Source organism: Peromyscus maniculatus, chromosome 17 (assembly GCF_049852395.1).
Source record: "Peromyscus maniculatus bairdii isolate BWxNUB_F1_BW_parent chromosome 17, HU_Pman_BW_mat_3.1, whole genome shotgun sequence".
Taxonomy (NCBI): Eukaryota; Metazoa; Chordata; class Mammalia; order Rodentia; family Cricetidae; genus Peromyscus; species Peromyscus maniculatus.
In genome coordinates, this window is record NC_134868.1 from 16983464 (window position 1) to 17001614 (window position 18151).

The 18151-nt window shown below is 37.8% G+C and overlaps 1 long non-coding RNA gene across 3 annotated transcripts in view; it reads left to right on the forward strand.

Annotated features, from left to right (window-relative positions):
• The window catches only part of LOC121823445 (uncharacterized), a 99902-nt gene that overhangs the window by 21659 nt on the left and 60092 nt on the right, over positions 1-18151 (forward strand). For 2 of the 3 annotated variants that reach the window (XR_013045459.1, XR_013045458.1), the window contains exon 2: positions 2338-2488. This is a non-coding gene — a long non-coding RNA (uncharacterized LOC121823445). Of the gene's footprint in view, positions 1-2337; positions 2493-18151 lie in introns of all 3 variants that reach the window. The other variant, XR_013045457.1, reaches the window with a different exon arrangement.

Genomic DNA, 18151 nt, shown 5'->3' on the forward strand with positions numbered 1-18151 from the left:
AGCACAGTGAGTAAAGAAATACAGTTTATTTTTCTTAAGAAACGAGACACAATAGAAATCCTGATCCACAAGAAGTAGCACTGGCTGTCTTCCATGACAACAAGGAACTCTAGGGTTTGGTAAAGTAGCTCTGAAATTCCCTGATGTTCTGAGGTTGTCTACTTTGTGCAGGGCATTCGACTAGATGTCCTGAGAGGGGTGACGATGACGATGAGGTAAGATGGTCTCTGAGTTCAAGGCACTTGTATCATTTTGGAAAGGCCAGCTGTATGTGCTTTTTAACGATGATGATGGTGAGTGCTGACCTAGTAATGGTAGTGTTCTCTGACTTTGTGGCTCTGATCATCAATGTTGTGGGGGCAAAACCAGGAGCCTGTGGACAGCAGTTGCTCTGCATTCAGGAGAGACTTGAGTAAAGCTATTAATTAGATAGGTCTAAGGGTGGGAAGGACTTTATTCTGCACAGAGTGACATATGGACATCTCACTAGTGCTCAGTTGCTAAGCTTTGCATAAAAGAGAAAAAACAGTGGTCAGTTGGAATTAATTCTGCATATGGTGAAGCCAGACCATCTTAATTATGGATTGTTTTGACTCTATTTTTCTACCCCTGCCATCCCAACTTAGACACCTAATGAAAATATGGTGGATCGTTTTCTGGGAGTAAGGAATGTTTACTTTCTCCACTCTCCTTTTCTTCCTTCATGTATAATATCTGGCATACAATCAAGCATTATGTGATACCCAAAGAAGCAGGGAAATATGAAGCATAATCAAGAGAATAAAAAAAAGAATATGAAAAAAGTGAATAGAAACTAGCTTACAGATGGCCCACATATTGCAATCATTCCACAAAGACCTTAAAATAGCTGTAATAAATATACGAACAAGTCTGGTGTGAAAGAACCAGTATGATTGGACAGAATTATCTTCAGGACGGCTTAAAGAGAATTACAAAAGATTTATGCTATTTCATGACTTGCTAGTTACTAGAGAGTCAGGAGTAACTACACTGAGTTTTGTAAAGAAACTGAGAAATGGAAAATTTGAATAAACTTTCCCATTGCTTTCATGTTGATACAGGTTGTTGGGATTATTTTATGTCAATTCCTATGACCCCACCCCCAGTATATTATACTTTAATCTATTTTGAATATTTTTGGATACACCACATTCTCCTCTTTTTTATTCTATTTTTAAACTTCAACAATATTAGGGAAAAATGTAAAATATGACTTCAAAATGAAATCAGTGAAGCTCACAGTTTTTCTCCCCATAGGCCATTTTTTTTTTTTAAATCTTGGAAGACTGGTGATATCAACTGTATTCCTTTATTATCCTTTATCATTATCATTTTATTTGTAATTCTCAGAGTTGCACTATTGCATTTAACTAATCTCTGGTTCATGTTGTTTCCAACAAAAGTTCATCTTCCATAATTACTTTATTTTGTTCTTGCCTAGTAATATAACTGTATTAAAATATACATTTTCATCAGATTAATGATTCTTAAAAAAAAAACCAACGCTGATTATCTTTAGAGGAAGAATTTACGCTGTAACTAAGGCATTCCTCTTTATGGGCTCATGCATTTTGTGAGGTTTAATATGCCGCCATGTTTTGAACATATTGTAGTGAAAAGCTATTTAGACTTCTCATGTAATTGGCCAGTCAGGGTGATTTTTGACTATTATGATTCAAGTAGAAATGGAAATAAGGTAGTATTTATGGGACAGTAGATAAGACGAGATGATGGGATTTTGTCTCAAGTTGGAGAAAGTAAAAGAAACGCCTTAGGAGTCTTTAAAATAATAGTAACTACTGAGGACAGTGACAAATGGCCAAATATCTCTGTAACTGAATTTTTGTTTTCTATGAAGTGAGAAATTTGGTAACCATCACATTGATAAGAATAGAAGCAGAGTCAAAGTTCACATAATGTGTGCTAGGTTCATCTGGGTCATCTCTGTCTATATCATCATTTTTAAAGAAAATATTGACACAAGAAGAAAATAAAGATGAAATAGTTTTTGGTTTGTACCCCATTGCCTTAGTGCTATTTGCTTTATTGTTTCCAGAACTGTTCACACACAATCCCATACTAATTGAAATTAGGGAATATTTTATAATTCTTTGCATTCCGTGGTTATCCAGCATTGTTCTCAGAAGAGGATCAATTTGAATCTCTCCAGTCAGTTCAGCTCTTGAGTTACCCACATTTTGATTTCTTTCTGCTTACTCAAAGTAAGGAAATGAGGAAGGTCCCATCCTGCTTCAAGGTATTGATCGTCTTCCGGCTGTTGACTGACACTATATTTTGTATTTTTGTCGTTCAAAGGGCAATGTTAAAGGCTTGAGACCAGGGTGCGAAAGGAGGGTGATGGAAACCTTAAGAAATGAGTCCCAGTGCCATAACTGGTGGATGATCCCTTGAAGAGGAAGGAGAAACCACAGGTCCTTCTCACTCACCGTGGACTGCTCACCAAGCAGTAGGTGCTTTTCCTCTGCTATGTGCTATGATCCTAAATTGTTGTCCCCAAAGCTACAGCTCCTACTGTAATGAGTCCTACAGGAACACCAAGCTACATAACCATAACATAATATATAGAGGATGTAGGTTAGACCCAAATAGGCTCCCTGATTGTAGGTTGAGTCTCTTTGAGCCCCTTTGGACCCTGATTAGTTGATTCTGTGGGCCATTTTCTTCTGGTGTCTTGATCCCCCTGGCTCCCACAATCCTTCCTCACCCTCTTCTGCAGGATTTCACAAGCTCTGCCTAATATTTTTGCCTGTGGGTCTCTGCATCTGTTCCTATCAGTTGCTGGATGAAGTCTCTCTGATGATGATTATACTAGGTTCCAGTCTATGGGTATAGCAGAGTATCATCAGCAATCATTTCATGGACTATTTTTTTCTGATCTTGTTTGGTTCTATACTTGGTCTCTAGGTACAGTAGTATTTGGTTTTACCCTAGGTTCCTGGTTATCTAGTCTCAGGTCCTCGGTCACTCAAGAAGTGTAGAGTATGGGTTTCATCTTGTGGAGTGGGCCTTAAATCTAATCAGACATCAGTTGGTTACCCCCACAAGCTTTGTACCACCCTTGCACTAACATATCTTGCAGGCGGCACCATTGTAATATAAAGGGTTTGTGACTGGCTTGGTGTTAATGTTTCTCTTTTGGTAGTGTGTAGAGTGCCCTCCTGCACCAAAGATACTAACAGGTAGGGGTGAGGACTCAATGTAGGCACCAGCTTGACTTCTCCATGTTCAATGAGTTGTGTAGGTGTTGTCTTCAGCAATTGGGCCTTGCTGTCAGTTTGTAGAGAAAAATCTATAGTCTTGGCAACAGCTTGGGCTGTTTGGGGGTTCCCAAACAACTCAATTAGATGTAACCTGATCCTGGTCCTAGAATCTTCATTTGGTGACAAGAGATGGCCAGCTGGGGCTCTGTTTCCCTAATTATTTGGTGAATTCTTTTAAATCACCTTCATATATATGTATATTTTGGAAAGTGTCTACTGTATTAGGTTTCTACACCACCCTTCAAAAGGTGCTTATTTTTAGCTGCCTTTCCCAGTATTCTCTCCCTCACTCCTGCATTATTACACCCCCCTTGATCCTCAGTCATTTAGATAATTTGAATAAGGGTTTGTCAGTCACTGATTTTCTCAAAGAACCAATTCTTTGCTTCATTGATTCTTTGTAATGTTTCTTTTTTCTATTTTACTGATTGCAGCCTTGAGTTTGATTATTTCTTGTGATCTATCCTTTTTGGGTGTAATTTCTTCTTTTTGTTCTAGAGCCTACAGGTGTGTTGTTAAGTTAGTAGTATGAAATATCATTAATTAATTAATTAATTAAATGTAGGCACAGTGCTTTTAGAATCACCATCATTGTGTCCCATAAGTTTGGGTATGTTGTCTATTTATTTTAATTCAATTCCAGAAAGATTTTTTGTTTGCTTGTTTTGAGACAGGATTTCTCTTCGAAACAGTCCTGGCTGTCCTGGAACTCATTCTGTTGACCAAGCTGGCCTCAAACTCACAGAAATCCACCTGCCTCTGCCTCTTGAGTGCTGAGATTAAAGGTGAGCACCACCACTGCTCAGCTAAAAGTTTTTAATTTCTTTCCAAATTTCTATTTTGATTTGCTTTTCATTTGGTAGTGAATTGTTCTGTTTCCATGAGTTTGTAAGATTTCTCTTGCTTTCGTTGTTATTAAATACAGCTTTAATGTGTGGTGGTCAAATTGGATTCAGAGAGTTATTTTAATTTTCTTATATCTATTAAGATTTGCTTTGTTTCTAAGTATGTGGTTAATTTTGGAGAAAGTTCTTTAATGTTCTGAGGTGAAGGTATATTCTTTTGTGTTTGGGTAAAAAGTTCTACAAATATCTGTTAGGAATATTTCATTTATAATGTCAGTTAGCTTCAGCACTTCTGTTTAGTTTTTGTTTGGATGAACTATCTTTGTGGAGAGTGGGGTATTGAAGTCTCCCTCCATCAGTGTGTGAGGACCAATAGGTGATTTAAGTCTTAGTAGTGTTTCTTTTATGAACAGTTTTATTTGTTTCCTTCAGCTGTATTTTTCTCCACTTTCTTTAAGGGATTTATTAATTTCCTTCATTTGTTTGTTTGTGTTTTCCTGACTTTCTTTGAGGGATTTATTCATTTCCTCCAATTGTTTGTGTTTTCCTGGATTTCTTTAACTAATTTATTCATTTCCTCTTTAAGGACCTCTATCATCATCATATAGTTGGTCTTAAGGTCTTTTTCTTGTACTTTAGCTCTGTTGGAATACTCAGGGCCTGCTGTGGTAGGATAGTTGGGCTGTGGTAGAGACCTATTGCTCTGGCTATTACTGATTGTGTTCTTACACTGGTGTCTAGGCATCTGGGTTTGGGGTAATTATAGGTCTAGGTTATGATTTCTGGATTTGTCTTTGTGGGAGGATATTTGTTCCTTGTTTTCTGTTTCCTCTAGATTTTCAGGAAGTGTGTTGGCTGTGTATTGCCCTTTTATTGGCCTGCTTGGCTGGTGTGTTCACAGAGAATGCTTGCTTGTGTTGGAGGCTGGGGGAAAGGAAGGCCGGGGGACATGGACTGACCTGTTGCAGCGCTAGGGATGACCCTGAGAATTGGGTCTGAGAGAAAGAGAGTGGAGAAGGACTACGGGAAGCCTACCTGGTCATCTGGCAGCCATAATCTGTGGTTGATCGGGGTGTCTTCCTGAATTGGGGACTGAGACACAAGGATGAGCCAGAAACGGGGGCGGTCATCTGTCTATCCTTGATGTTGAGGTATGTTTCTTGTATGCAGCAGAGGGAGGGATGGATCTTGTTTTCACATTCATCCAGTTAGTCTGTGTCTTTTTATTATGGAATTGAGACCATTTATATTGAGAGATTTCAATGACCAGTGTTTGTTAATTTCAGTTATTTTGTTGTTGTTGGTGGTGGTTGTGGTGGAGGTGATGGTGGTGGTGGTAGGGTGCATGCTTCCCTTATTTTGACTTTGCCGGTATGAGAGTATTTATTTTCTGCATTTTCTTGTGTGTAGTTAACACACATGAAAACACAGGAAATATAGGGTTGAATTTGTAGATAGATATTGTTTAAATTTTACTTTATCATGGAATGTCATATTTCTTCACTCTGTCAAAGAAAATGCTAAATCTAAGAAAGATTCCTTGACAAAACCTCCAGGAAATATGGGACACTATATAAAAAGACAAAAATATACAAATAATAGAAATAGAGGAAGTAGACGACTGAGGTCACAGGCACAGAAAATATTTTCAACAAAATCATAGAAGAAAAATTTTCTAATCCAAAGAAGGAGATGCCTATCAAGGTATAAGGAGCATACAGAAGACTAAATAGACTTGACTAGAAAAGAAATTCCTCTCATCACATAATAATCAAATATTAAACATATAGAACAAAAAATATTAAAAGTTATGAGGGAAAAAGACCAAGTAACACATAAAGGCCTTCCTATTAGAATAGAACCTGACTTCTCAATGGAGATTCTAAAAGTCAGAAGAACCTGGACAGATGTTCTACAAGCTCTAAGAAGTCACAGATGCCAGTCAAGACTACTAAATCTAGCAAAATTTTCAGTCACAATAGATGGAGAAAATGAAACATTCTATGATAAAACAAAATTTAAGCAATATCTATCTATGAATCCAGCCCAACATAGGCACTAGGAGAAAAAACCTCAACCTAAAGAGGTTAACAACATGAAACACACACACACACACACACACACACACACACACACACACACACCATAACAAAGTAACAGGAACCAACAAAAACCTCTCATTGATAACTCTCAATGTCAATGGTGACATTTCAAATCTTAACATCTATGTCCCAAAGGGCACCCACTTTTGTAAAGATACAAACAAACAAAGAACACTACTACAGCTTATATCACATACTTTCACTGGGAGACTTTAGTACCCCACTCTCACCAAGGATAGGTCAACTAGACAGGAACTAAACAGAGAAATGCTGGAGCTAATTGATGTTATAAACCAAATGAACCTAACAGATACTTACAAAACATTCCACTCAAACACAAAGAATATTCCTTCTTCTCAGAACATCACAGAACTTTCTCCAAATTGGACACATAATCTGACACAAAGGAAGTCTCAATAGATACAAGAAAACTGAAGTAACTCCCTGCTCCCTATCAGACCACCATGGATTAAAGCTGAATATCAACAACAACAGAAACAACAGGAAGCTTACAAAGTCATGGAAACTGAACAACTCTCTACAGAATGAATAATGAGTCAATATAGAAATAAAAAGTAAGCATACCCAAAAGGAATAGATGGCAAGAAATAATCAAATTGAGGGCTGAAATCAATATAATAGAAACAAACAACAATACAAAGAATCAATGAAACCAAGAGTTTGTTCTTTGAAAAAATCAACAAGATAGACAAAACTTTATTCAAATTAACAAAAAGATGTCAAGAGAATATCCAAATTAATAAAATCAGAACCCAAAGGGGACCATAACAAGAGAAACCAAGGAAATCCAGAGAACTATAAGGACATACTTTAAAAACGTGTACTCCACCAACTTGGAAAATCTAAAAGAAATGGGTAATTTTCTCAGTAGGTACTACTTACCAAAGTTAAATCAAGAAAAATAATTTATTTATTTATTTATTTTAAACCTGTACTCCACAAAACTGGAAAATTTAAAAGAAATGGATAGTTTTATGGATAGGTATCACTCACCTAAGTTAAATCAAGACCAGATAAACTATTTAAATAGATCAATAACTCCTAAGAAAATAGAAACAGTCATTAAGTCTCCCAACCAAAAAAAGCCCAGGACCAGATGGTTTCAATGCAGAATTCTACCAGATCTTCAAAGAAGAGATAATACCAATACTCTTTAAATTGTTCCACACAACAGAAACAGAAGGAACGTTACCAAATCCCTTCTACAATTACCGATTCCCAAGACAAACAAAGATTTAACAAAGAAAGAGAACTACAGACCAATCTCCCTCATGAACATTGATGCAAAAATACTCAATAAAATACTGGCAAACAGACTCCAAGAACACATCAAAACAACTATCCACCATGATCAAGTAGGCTTCATCCCAGAAATGCAAAGGTGGTTCAACATACGAAAGTCTGTCAATGTAATACACCATATAAACAAACCGAAAGAAAAAAAAAAACAAACATGTGATCATCTCACTAGATGCTGCAAAGGCCTTTGACAAAATCCAACACCCCTTCATGATAAAGGTCTTGGGGAGATCAGGAATACAGGGAACATACCTAAACATAATAAAGGAAATTTACAGCAAGCCAACAGGCAACATCAAAGTAAATGGAAAGATACTCAAAGCAATTCCACTAAAATCAGGAACAAGACAAGGCTGTCTGCTCTCCCCATACTTATTCAATATAGTACTTCAAGTTCTAGCCAGAGCAATAAGACAACATAAGGAGATCAAGGGGATACAAATTGGAAAGAAAGAAGTCAAGCTTTCACTATTCGCAGATGACATGATAGAGTACATAAGTGACCCCAAAAATTCGACCAAGGAACTCATACGGCTTATAGAGACCTAGATCTTATGTAATTGTTAGGTGCTTCTTTTACAACTGGTCTTGGAAAGAGCTTATACAAATGAAAAGCCCCAAGTCTTAAGATTCATTGAGTTGGCTTCAATTATATCAATATTTAGAAATATTTTTACTTGTTTCTTGTCTTTTTGTTTTCTGAGACAGGGTTTCACTATGTACTCCTGACTGTTCTGAAATTTTCATTGTAGACCAGGCTGGCTTGAATTCACAGAGATCCTCCTGTCTCTGCTTCCAGAGTGCTGGTATTAAAGATGTGTACCTCTATGCCCAGATAGAAATATTTTATTAATAAGTTGAATCTCTCTAAAGTACACCTAGATGGGTGTTATGCTCTAGTTCCCTGTCTAGCCACTTCATCTTGTTAGATTACGAGAAATGCAGTTCCCATTGCAAATAAACATTGGCCTATTGAAAAAAATAGGCTAAAGGAAAAGTAGAGTGTATGAAATATGGAATAAAGCGTATTAGATTTCCCTAAGGATGGCTATGTGATTTCTACAGGCTTATTCCTAGGTACACTAGGTCTCCTTTCAGTTCATAATCTTTAATACAATTACGTTGACATAGTCAAACACCTGTTTTTCTTAGTCAACTGTTAAAGTCTTGGAAAAAGTTCCCAGATAACATTGAACAACAAATGAGAAATATTATGCCTTCTGGCCAGTAATTTAGCTATTGCTCTCTTCTGGTTCTCCAACTATCTTACTTTGCTTTCTCAACTCTTTCCTGCCTCCCTCTGTTTGTCTTTAGCAAGGTCCCCCATGGGCTCTAGTAGTGAGACCTCTTTCCTATGATGTACTGTTTCTTGGTGATAAGTTGAGAAATGTGTTCTTAAACATCTAAGAATAGCTTTAATGTATTTACCCACTTGACTTTAAGCTACATTTCAATTTTCAACTGATGTAATGAAGAAAGGAAGAAAATATGGCATCTATAAGTCAATTGGAGATAGGATAAGTACACCTATCTGACATCTCGATGGATATAAATTATGTCAAGTTTATTCAATAGTTCATAAGTTCATGTCAGCAATGATAACAGTAGCCATTAGTGATGACACTGAAAATGTTGAAACTTTAGGATTTCCTCTGAAGGTCAGGGGATCCAGCCACCAAAGGCACTTTTGATATGGGATGGGAAATAGGAGTGAAAAAAATGTCTTAACATCAACAGATATAACTTGTGTCTTTATTGTTGTTTCCTAAATCTCTGAGGTCATCTCTTAGTTATATTATGATACACTATGACTATTAAATAAAAGTCAATATTTTATTTTTAGAGATGAGGTTGCAGTATATCTCAGGAGGATTATTCTCTGTAGGATATAGCAAAAGGTATCATTCATTTTTCTCCTGCATAGACTATCTAACAGTTTTCATGTAGCATCTTTGTCTAGTTTCCTAATGACCATGAAGAACCACATAAAGTAACATGAGTCTAAACTCTCAGGTGTCCCAGGGAATAACAGTGCTCCTCAAGGAGTGGTCTTTAAAAACAAATTATTAAAACTGAACATTTTTGGACTTTACAAGAATTCTACAGAATCTGTAGAGATGGGGTCTGGAATTCTGTATTTAGCATCAACTGCTCATTTATATCTCATACACTCTAAAACATGAGATCTGTGTATCTTAGTTCATAATATTTAATATTGAAGGGGTTTGTGAAGTTTATTTTTCAATCCTTTGAACTCAGGAAGCATGGGGAACTTGTATTCAAACAAAAAAATTAGTTTGAAGGTACACTTAGCAGCTTATTTCCTTCTATGTTAATGGTTCATTTGATCAAGGTGGCATTAAGCCACAAGAAATGAGGGTCAATTGTAAGAACTGTCACAACATAGCATTGCCTAAGGACATTGCATATGGCTTTGTAAACTCTGACACACCACAGTGCTCACAGAGATGCAGATTTGGTGGCAGACTGCATGGTGAGAAGTCTATTTAGAATGTCATATACCTCTTCTCTCCCTGGAGAGACCATGATAGTGTCTGGGCATCCTAAGTTACTCATGTAAAATGCGAGCAAATAAGAATGCAGCTGGGTGCCTGGTCATAACTTTGTCATGAGATGCTACCAAGAGAGTCACAAAATGGCTGAATTTGGATTTCAGTAACATTTCAGCATGAACCATTGCTTCCATTTTGCGAAATCCATTTTAAGCTGAAAATTGTGCTCAATCACTGTATCCGCAGATCTGTTTGTGTCTTCTGTGGCTTGGAAGAGGTAACACTCTCAAACTCCTTTGCTCCAGGGACTGGAGTCAGAGCCTATGCTTAATCTGTTCAGCTGATCCCTCGGAGACCCTGCCCACTGTTCTATAATGGCTTATAGAAAGTCCCACAGTGCAGCATTGCAGTACAATAGACACATGGTGATTCCTGTCCCACGTACAGCTTTGAGGTTTTGTTTTGGTTTTTGTTTCTTCAAGATCTGAGGGTCTCATCAGCTGTTATCACTATCACTTTATATTTTATCAAAAGTAATAGAAACTGGACATTCATATCGGAGTATTCAAGGTGGTTAACTGGTTCACACTGACTCCTGTTGGAAGTGTTTCTAGTCACGACTTTATGGGAATTTAAGTGATGGCAGAAGAATGGGAAGCAGAGGTGTGTCTTCTCTGTTTTAGGGGTCTCGTTACATCTATTGTGTGAGTTGCTGTGTTTGTTATTGTGACAGATATCCGAGACAGCAGGGAGGATGGAGTAGTTTGGCTCATGGTTTCAGAAGTTTCAGTCCATGCTTAGCTTGCCCAGTTGTTTTGAGCCCATAGTAAGACACTACAGTAGCAAGAGCACGAGGCTGCTTGGTGGAACAAAGTTGTTCACCTAGCACTGTCTGAGATGCTACATGTCTTTATCATGCGTGCATGTGTGCATGCGCTGAATGTACATATCTGCATCTATGTACTTCCTGCTTCCCTTCTTTTCCATGTTGACCCCAGTATCCTTTATAGTATGACCCACATTCAGTATATGTCTTCCTCAGTTCTCCCTAGAAAATTCATCCTGGAACATGACTTACTTACAAAGCCAGAAGTGTGCTTAACTAATCTAGGCAGCTCACAATGACATCAAGTGGATGGATATTCAAGAACCTGTCTTTCCTAAGGATCTTGTTCATGCATCAATATATAAGGCCCTATACCAAAGCTTCGTAACTGGTACTGTCCAAATATAATGTTTGTGAAATAAAGACTATCCTTGGACTGTGAGCCTTTACTCTGGTAACCTGATCTTTTCTCCAGCAGCCCCTAAGTATATCGCCATTTGCTATTCAATCTATGAGGTGAAACACAGCGACAGTGCCACCCAGCCTAAAGGGGACTCTACTGAAACAATGAAGCAGTAGAAGGCTGTGTACAAGTATGAGTTGATAAGAAAATTGCAATCTCCATTTAGCTAAAATGAAAGGTGTGCATATGAATTTTTGTTTGCTAAGGCTTATATACTGGATCGTAATTTTCCTCTGAAGAAACTGCTAAATCAACTTAAAAAGAAAAAAATCCAGAACCACCGAAAGTCACTAAAAATGTAGATCGCCTTTCTCAAAGGTTATCAGTAAGTTTCTCTGACTCATGGCAAAGAGAAGAGATCTGCTAAGCTTGAGAACTTTGCTCTGGTTCTACGAAAGCAATGGCAGTATGGCAAAATTAAATTAAATTCCATTTGGCCAGGAATAAGTTTATTTGATTAGTTAATATTCATGATAGTTCAGAATAACATCAACACTGGGCCTGTAGTGCATTTTGAATTTTACCAACTTCTCTGAAAATGGGCAAATTCGACATGTAGATAAGTGTGTGTGTGTGTGTGTGTGTGTGTGTGTGTGTCTGCGTGTGTGCGTGTGCACGCACGCCCCTGAAAAAAATCTCAATTTATGCTAATTCTGTGCAAAGGAATTTACATTAATAAACAAATTTCACAAAGTATTTTATTATGGAAGGTCCTTGTAAGAATTTATCAGCTAGACGTGTCTGAATACTTATATGTAGGGATTCTTTTTTATTGTTGTTGTTGCTTGTATTTTGTTTAGACTTTTCCTCCTGATTAACTTTTAAAAATCTATAACTCTACCTATGTTTGGATAGAGTTTAAATGTCTGTCAAGATTTTTCTGAAAGGTTTGACATAATCAAAATGTGCTGTTGGCTGAGTTTTCTTCAGTTAGCTCAGACCCAACATGGTAGGAACATGGTCTCTAGTTTCAAGAATATGCTTTCGTAAATTAAAGCTGAAAATATTTAGTACTTTTTTGTAAAGCCCAAAGGCAGGCTCTCTTACTCAGTATTGATAACATACTAATCTAACTTTCCTTAAATTGCATTTCCAGAATCATGTTTTCGTTGGCTATATTTCAAAATGCTTAAAATTATTCAGAAGTTGAAAAATAATTAAGTCAAGAAAGGCAAAATAAATGTCTGGGTTTAATTTTAAATCAGAACTTTATGAAATTTTAGCAGAATCATCCTAACTAACAATTAAGGGCTTGACTTTTGTGGGGGGAAATGCTGAGGATGGTTTAGCTGCTTGGTTTCCTGGACTGTGCCATAAAAGCAACTTTTGTACAATTCTTCATTATTTTTCTTTTGGTTTGGCTTCTACAGAATAGTTCAGTTTACTCTTTGTAATTTCAATTAACTTGTGATTTATGCTAAGAATTAAAGCTTGATGTATTTTATGTTTTGCTTAGACAACTCAATTAGATGAATAGAGTTTATTACATTTTTTATTAAATAATTTTTATTCTTAAACAGAGAGTTGTCCACAATGATGACAAAATGGCTCTTTTTAAAGAGGAGATTTTTTTTAAAGGGTGCTTTTGTAGGGAAAAATTACACACTTCCTTGTGTTATACAGCAAGCATCCTGTGTGTTATTTAGAGATCCTTTATCATGGAGGGTGGTCCAGCGGTGATTTACCAGGGGTGTACAAAAATTTAATTATTATTTGACCTCAAATAATTATATGGCACTAAACTAATTAAAGAGTCAATTAACAATGGACCACTAATGGGCAGTCTGCTCTCGCATGAGTCACTCTCCATTCACAAAGAATAAGTGATTTATATTAGAAACGAGTTGTGAAGGATGTTTTCGGGGGATAACTATCGCTGTCACTGCTATGTTAAATCACAGGCCAACCCCCGGATAAAAAGAGACAGGCTTATCATGAGCCAGGAAAACAGCAGCTCCAGCCTGATAGTCTTGAGTCAAAGCCTTGTTTCAGAGCTATGACTCAGTGTGGGGTAGCCGGGAGCTCTGTTCTCAGCTCTTTCCAGTCCAGCCATTCAGTCCCTAATGTTCAGGTTGCGTGCCTCATGCCGATTAGTTCTGTGAAGTCCATCACAGTCGGCCTTATTTTCTCCAAAGCATTCATCTTCATTTCCAAACGAATGAAGGGGGAGTTTAGGGGTAGCACTGTCTGTGAGGCAGTGTTAATAGTTCAACCAGGAAAACAACTGGCCGAATGACCAGAGGGTTGTGGGATGTGAAAGTTCAACATAAAGGAAGGCTTTTAATATGTCAGTGTGGAGGGCTCAGATGTTTGTGGGAACTAATTTATTGTTATGGTGAGAATAAAAATATAAACAGATATGCACGTGCATTATTACCGGGTGGGTTATTTTCAGTCTGTCACTTTTTGTAATTTATGACTGCTTTCATGCATTATCCATTCTTTCTTATGACTAAACCACAAAAACGTTTCATTATTGCTTTCTTATTCAACAACGTACAGATGAATACAATTGGTGGGTTGAGAAGCAGCAACTGGGGGCTGGAGAGATGGCAAGGCCAGTGTGGGAGGACCCGAGTTAGAATTCCAAGCATCCATGTAAAATTCCAGGAGTGGTAAGTGCACCTGCTTGTAACTCCAGTGTTGTGGGAGGGGGAGACAGGAGGACCACGGGGACTCACTGGCCGCCAGCCTAGCTCCATGTTCAGTGGGAGACTGTCGGAAAGGAATAAGGCAAACAGTGACAGAGTCCTCCTTCTGGCTTCTAAACACTCATAGGTATGCAGGCACACATGTTTACACGTCTCTCTCTGTCTCACACACACAGAGACACATACACACACACACAGAGAAACAACAACATAGAGAATTATCACTATATTGTTATTATATTTCTGTCAACAATAAATAGTACAGTCGAGACAAAAGATGACAGGGATCAGGGTACAAACAGGGATTATGGATCCCTGGAAAAGCTGAATTGGGGGCGGCAACCTTAACACCCCAAGGACTGGTCTGGAACTACCATGCTTAGAAATAGGCAAAGCTGAAAATTCAGGTGTTTAAGTGGCTTCTGTTGACTTTTTAAAATTGAAAACCAATGTCACAATTTTTAAACACTGTGCATATTAACAACCAGTTTGCAGGTTGTTTAAGGCTCCTGAGCTGCCAGCTTGTGAACTCTGATTTTAACTTTGTGGGTTGACTCCACTTTATTTCACTTAAATTTTTTCAGAAATGGTCTTCTTCTTCTTCTTCTTCTTCTTCTTCTTCTTCTTCTTCTTCTTCTTCTTCTTCTTCTTCTTCTTCTTCTTCTCCTTCTTCTTCTTCTTCTCCTTCTCCTTCTCCTTCTCCTTCTCCTTCTCCTTCTCCTTCTCCTTCTCCTTCTCCTTCTCCTTCTCCTTCTCCTTCTCCTTCTCCTTCTCCTTCTCCTTCTCCTTCTCCTTCTCCTTCTCCTTCTCCTTCTCCTTCTCCTTCTTCTTCTTCTTCTTCTTCTTCTTCTTCTTCATTTAAAAAGGTTTTTCATACACTATAATTTGATCATGTTCTGCTACCCCCCACATCTTCCAGATTCTCCTCAGCTCATTTCCCACCCAACTTTACTTTACGATCTCTCTCTCTCTCTCTCTCTCTCTCTCTCTCTCTCTCTCTCTCTCTCTCTCTCTCTCTCTCTCACACACACACACACACACACACACACACACAAACACAAAAACAAAGAAGGAAAATCAAAGCAAACAAACAAACAAAAAAAATCAATAAGACAAACACGCCCTCCCCGCATCAAAAATGAAACAAAAAGTGACCTCCCCCTCAACAAAAAGTTCACCAAATTTGCTTTAGCAATTTAAAGTTTGGACCAAATATTACACCTACACCCTTCTTCAAGTAATGAGCCATACATACATTAGCTATTGTTACTGCTTTGCATGAAAGGAAAGAGATGCTTGGAGTACTCATAGTTACCTCAACAGCACAAACAGCTGATGTTTTCTACATAGATATCTTGGGCTTTTTCTAATTATCTTTTTTTAAAACTTAATTTATTTTTTTTAATTTAAGATTTTTTTTATTCATTTTACATGCCAACCACAGATCCCTCTCTCATCCTTCCTCCCACTCCCCCTCCCAGCCTTTCCCTGCCATACCCCCATCCCCCAGGCCTTTTCTAATTATCTTACACTGTGAATTGAATTATGTCCCCACTAAGCTTATTAATTCACATATTGGAGCCCAAACTCCCACCACATGTGGGTAGTCAGAAACCTTTAAAGAGGTAACTGAGGTTGAATGGAGCTCTAATTCAGCAGCATTGGTGTCTGAGGGGGAAATCCCTGGGGTGGGTGTGCACAGAGGAGAGACCCTAGAACAGAACATCTACACCCCCTGGAAGAGGGGTCTCAGACATCCTAACCTGAAGGCAACTGGACCTGGGACTTCCAGCTAGCACACCTGTTGTTTGAATCTTAGATGGTCTCATTAATAAAAAAAAAAAAAAAACCCAGAGCCATCTATCAGGGTGAAAGCTGAAAGATGAGAGAAGCAGAGCAGGCAGCAACTAGTTCTTACCTCTACGAAATCCTCAGTCTAAAGAGAGTGAGTTCCTGTTTCTTCACACCTTATATACTTTTCTTTGCCCAGACATCACTTCCTGGGATTAAAGGCTTGTGTGCTCCCCAGTGCTGGGATTAAAGGTGTGTTCCCCCACTGCCTGGCTCTGTTTCTAATCTAGTGGCTGGCTCTGTCCTCTGATCCTCAGGCAAGTTTATTAGGTTACACAATATAACACCACATACACCTATGAAAACGGGAGAAGAAAATTGACTATCGCTTCCTTCATTCAAATGATCAGATGCTGACTTTCATATTTTCTGCCATCTAGCAACATTCTAAGCATCCATTCACATCAAAATCAAATTATTTGGAAATAAAAAAAATTCCATTAACAATTTGGAGTCTGATCTTGTGTTATGTATGATAGGGTTGTCAAAATATTTATTGGTTGAATGAATAGATAGTGTTAAGTATTGGCGAAATTATTAAGGCCACTCCATGTAGTTAAAAGGGAAGTTTATTTAGTGGTGTAACTTACAAATGAAGGGGTAGGTAGGTTGCAGGGTCTGTAAATCCTGGTTAGCAGATTCTAGAAAGAGAATCTTTTTCTGTAAGCCTTCATTGCTATCTTTTAAAGCCTGTATCAGTCCCAATAATGACTCATCTTTGTTCTTATTATTAAATCAGTGTTTGAACACTGTGTGAATTATTACAATGAATGTCAAAATGGTACAGATCAGATATGCTTGAGGAAGGTCATATGTTTCCAGGAAAATGTCATTTATTATACAGGCAAAAAGGTTTTTAAATTCTTGTGAGGTAATGTTGTCAGCCATATTACAATAATTACTCAAAATTTGTTAGTCAATTTTAAGGTGTAAAATTATCAAGTACTTTTACCTGAAATAAGATACTGCTTTGTCTATCTTACCTTTCTGTGGTTTTAGGGGGTGTAGTAGCACTTTTCAACCAGCAGGAGGCGTTGGTACAGCTCCAAATCAGGGCCTGCTGGCGACCTTGGCTGGCGGCAGCTGGAGGCAGGAGCCGTGATGGTGGGGAGCTGGCACTCGGGGGGCGGGGGGGGGGGGGGGGCTCACAGTGGTTTTTCGCTGGTCTTGAGACCCGACTAGCTGTTCCCTTTTTTGGGAATGGAACTGTGTAGGCGTTCCCTGGTTATATGGAACTTTGTAGGCAGGTTTAGGTACCCACCAGCTGGGGAGGAGGCTGAGGGTGGGAGCCACCCAGGCCTTTGGAATTTGCCCCACGTTGGGCGCCAGATATTGGTGAAATTATTAAGGTCTGGAAGGCAGCTTTCTCTGGAGAGCTCTGCTCAGTCTGCCTCCAGCATCCAGGGTCTGGGAACCAAGAAAGATGGCACATCTGGATCTTGGGTCTTCAAGGTCCTCTCTTGGCCCGGCCTTGTAGGTGTGACAGTTACCGAAGCCTCAATGGGCATTGGAATTTCCAGATCAAGGTTAGAATGGCTACCCACTACAGTTAAATTCTTTAATGTTTGTGAATATCAATCCAATTACTTTTCATTGAGTAAGCAAACGCTGGATGACTATAAATGTTGGAATATGAAAAAAACCATAAAAGTGGAATGTTTTCTTTAAAAATGATTTCTCTACACAAAGATATATAGAATTGGGGCATGGTATTTCATTTCACCAAAATACTGTACATTTTTTAGTCCTGTTTCCCAATTACATGTTTTAAAATAGTTATTAAAATGTTATTTAAGAAAAGCTAAAACCAAGTTTAGAATAAAAAATGTAATTAATCATAAATTTATAAAAGCACCATTATGTGGACAATTTTGTAATAAAAAAACAAAAATATTACTTAATATATATTACATAGGAAAGTAAACAGCTACGGTGTTCTAAAGCATGAAAAAAAGGAAGTAAAATAATGTATTACTTAGAATGAGTAATCATCAAAGCCTAGTTAGGGTAGAATTTGAAGTTTTGGATTGAGCATCTCCACAATGTTTCTCCATAATGATGGAACTAAGTAATACAAATAAAAAATGATCTTTTTTGACAGCACTTAAGGCACTGGGTTAAAGCTTAAAATGCTTAAAGCTTGGTTAACTGATTATATTATTACTTCAAATGAAAAAAGGGTTAAATTTAACTGTGTTCTTAGTATGGTGCTCTTAAGTAGAAATACATTATTCAGAAATGTAAAATAATTAGCTGGGCATCTGTGGCACATGCCTCT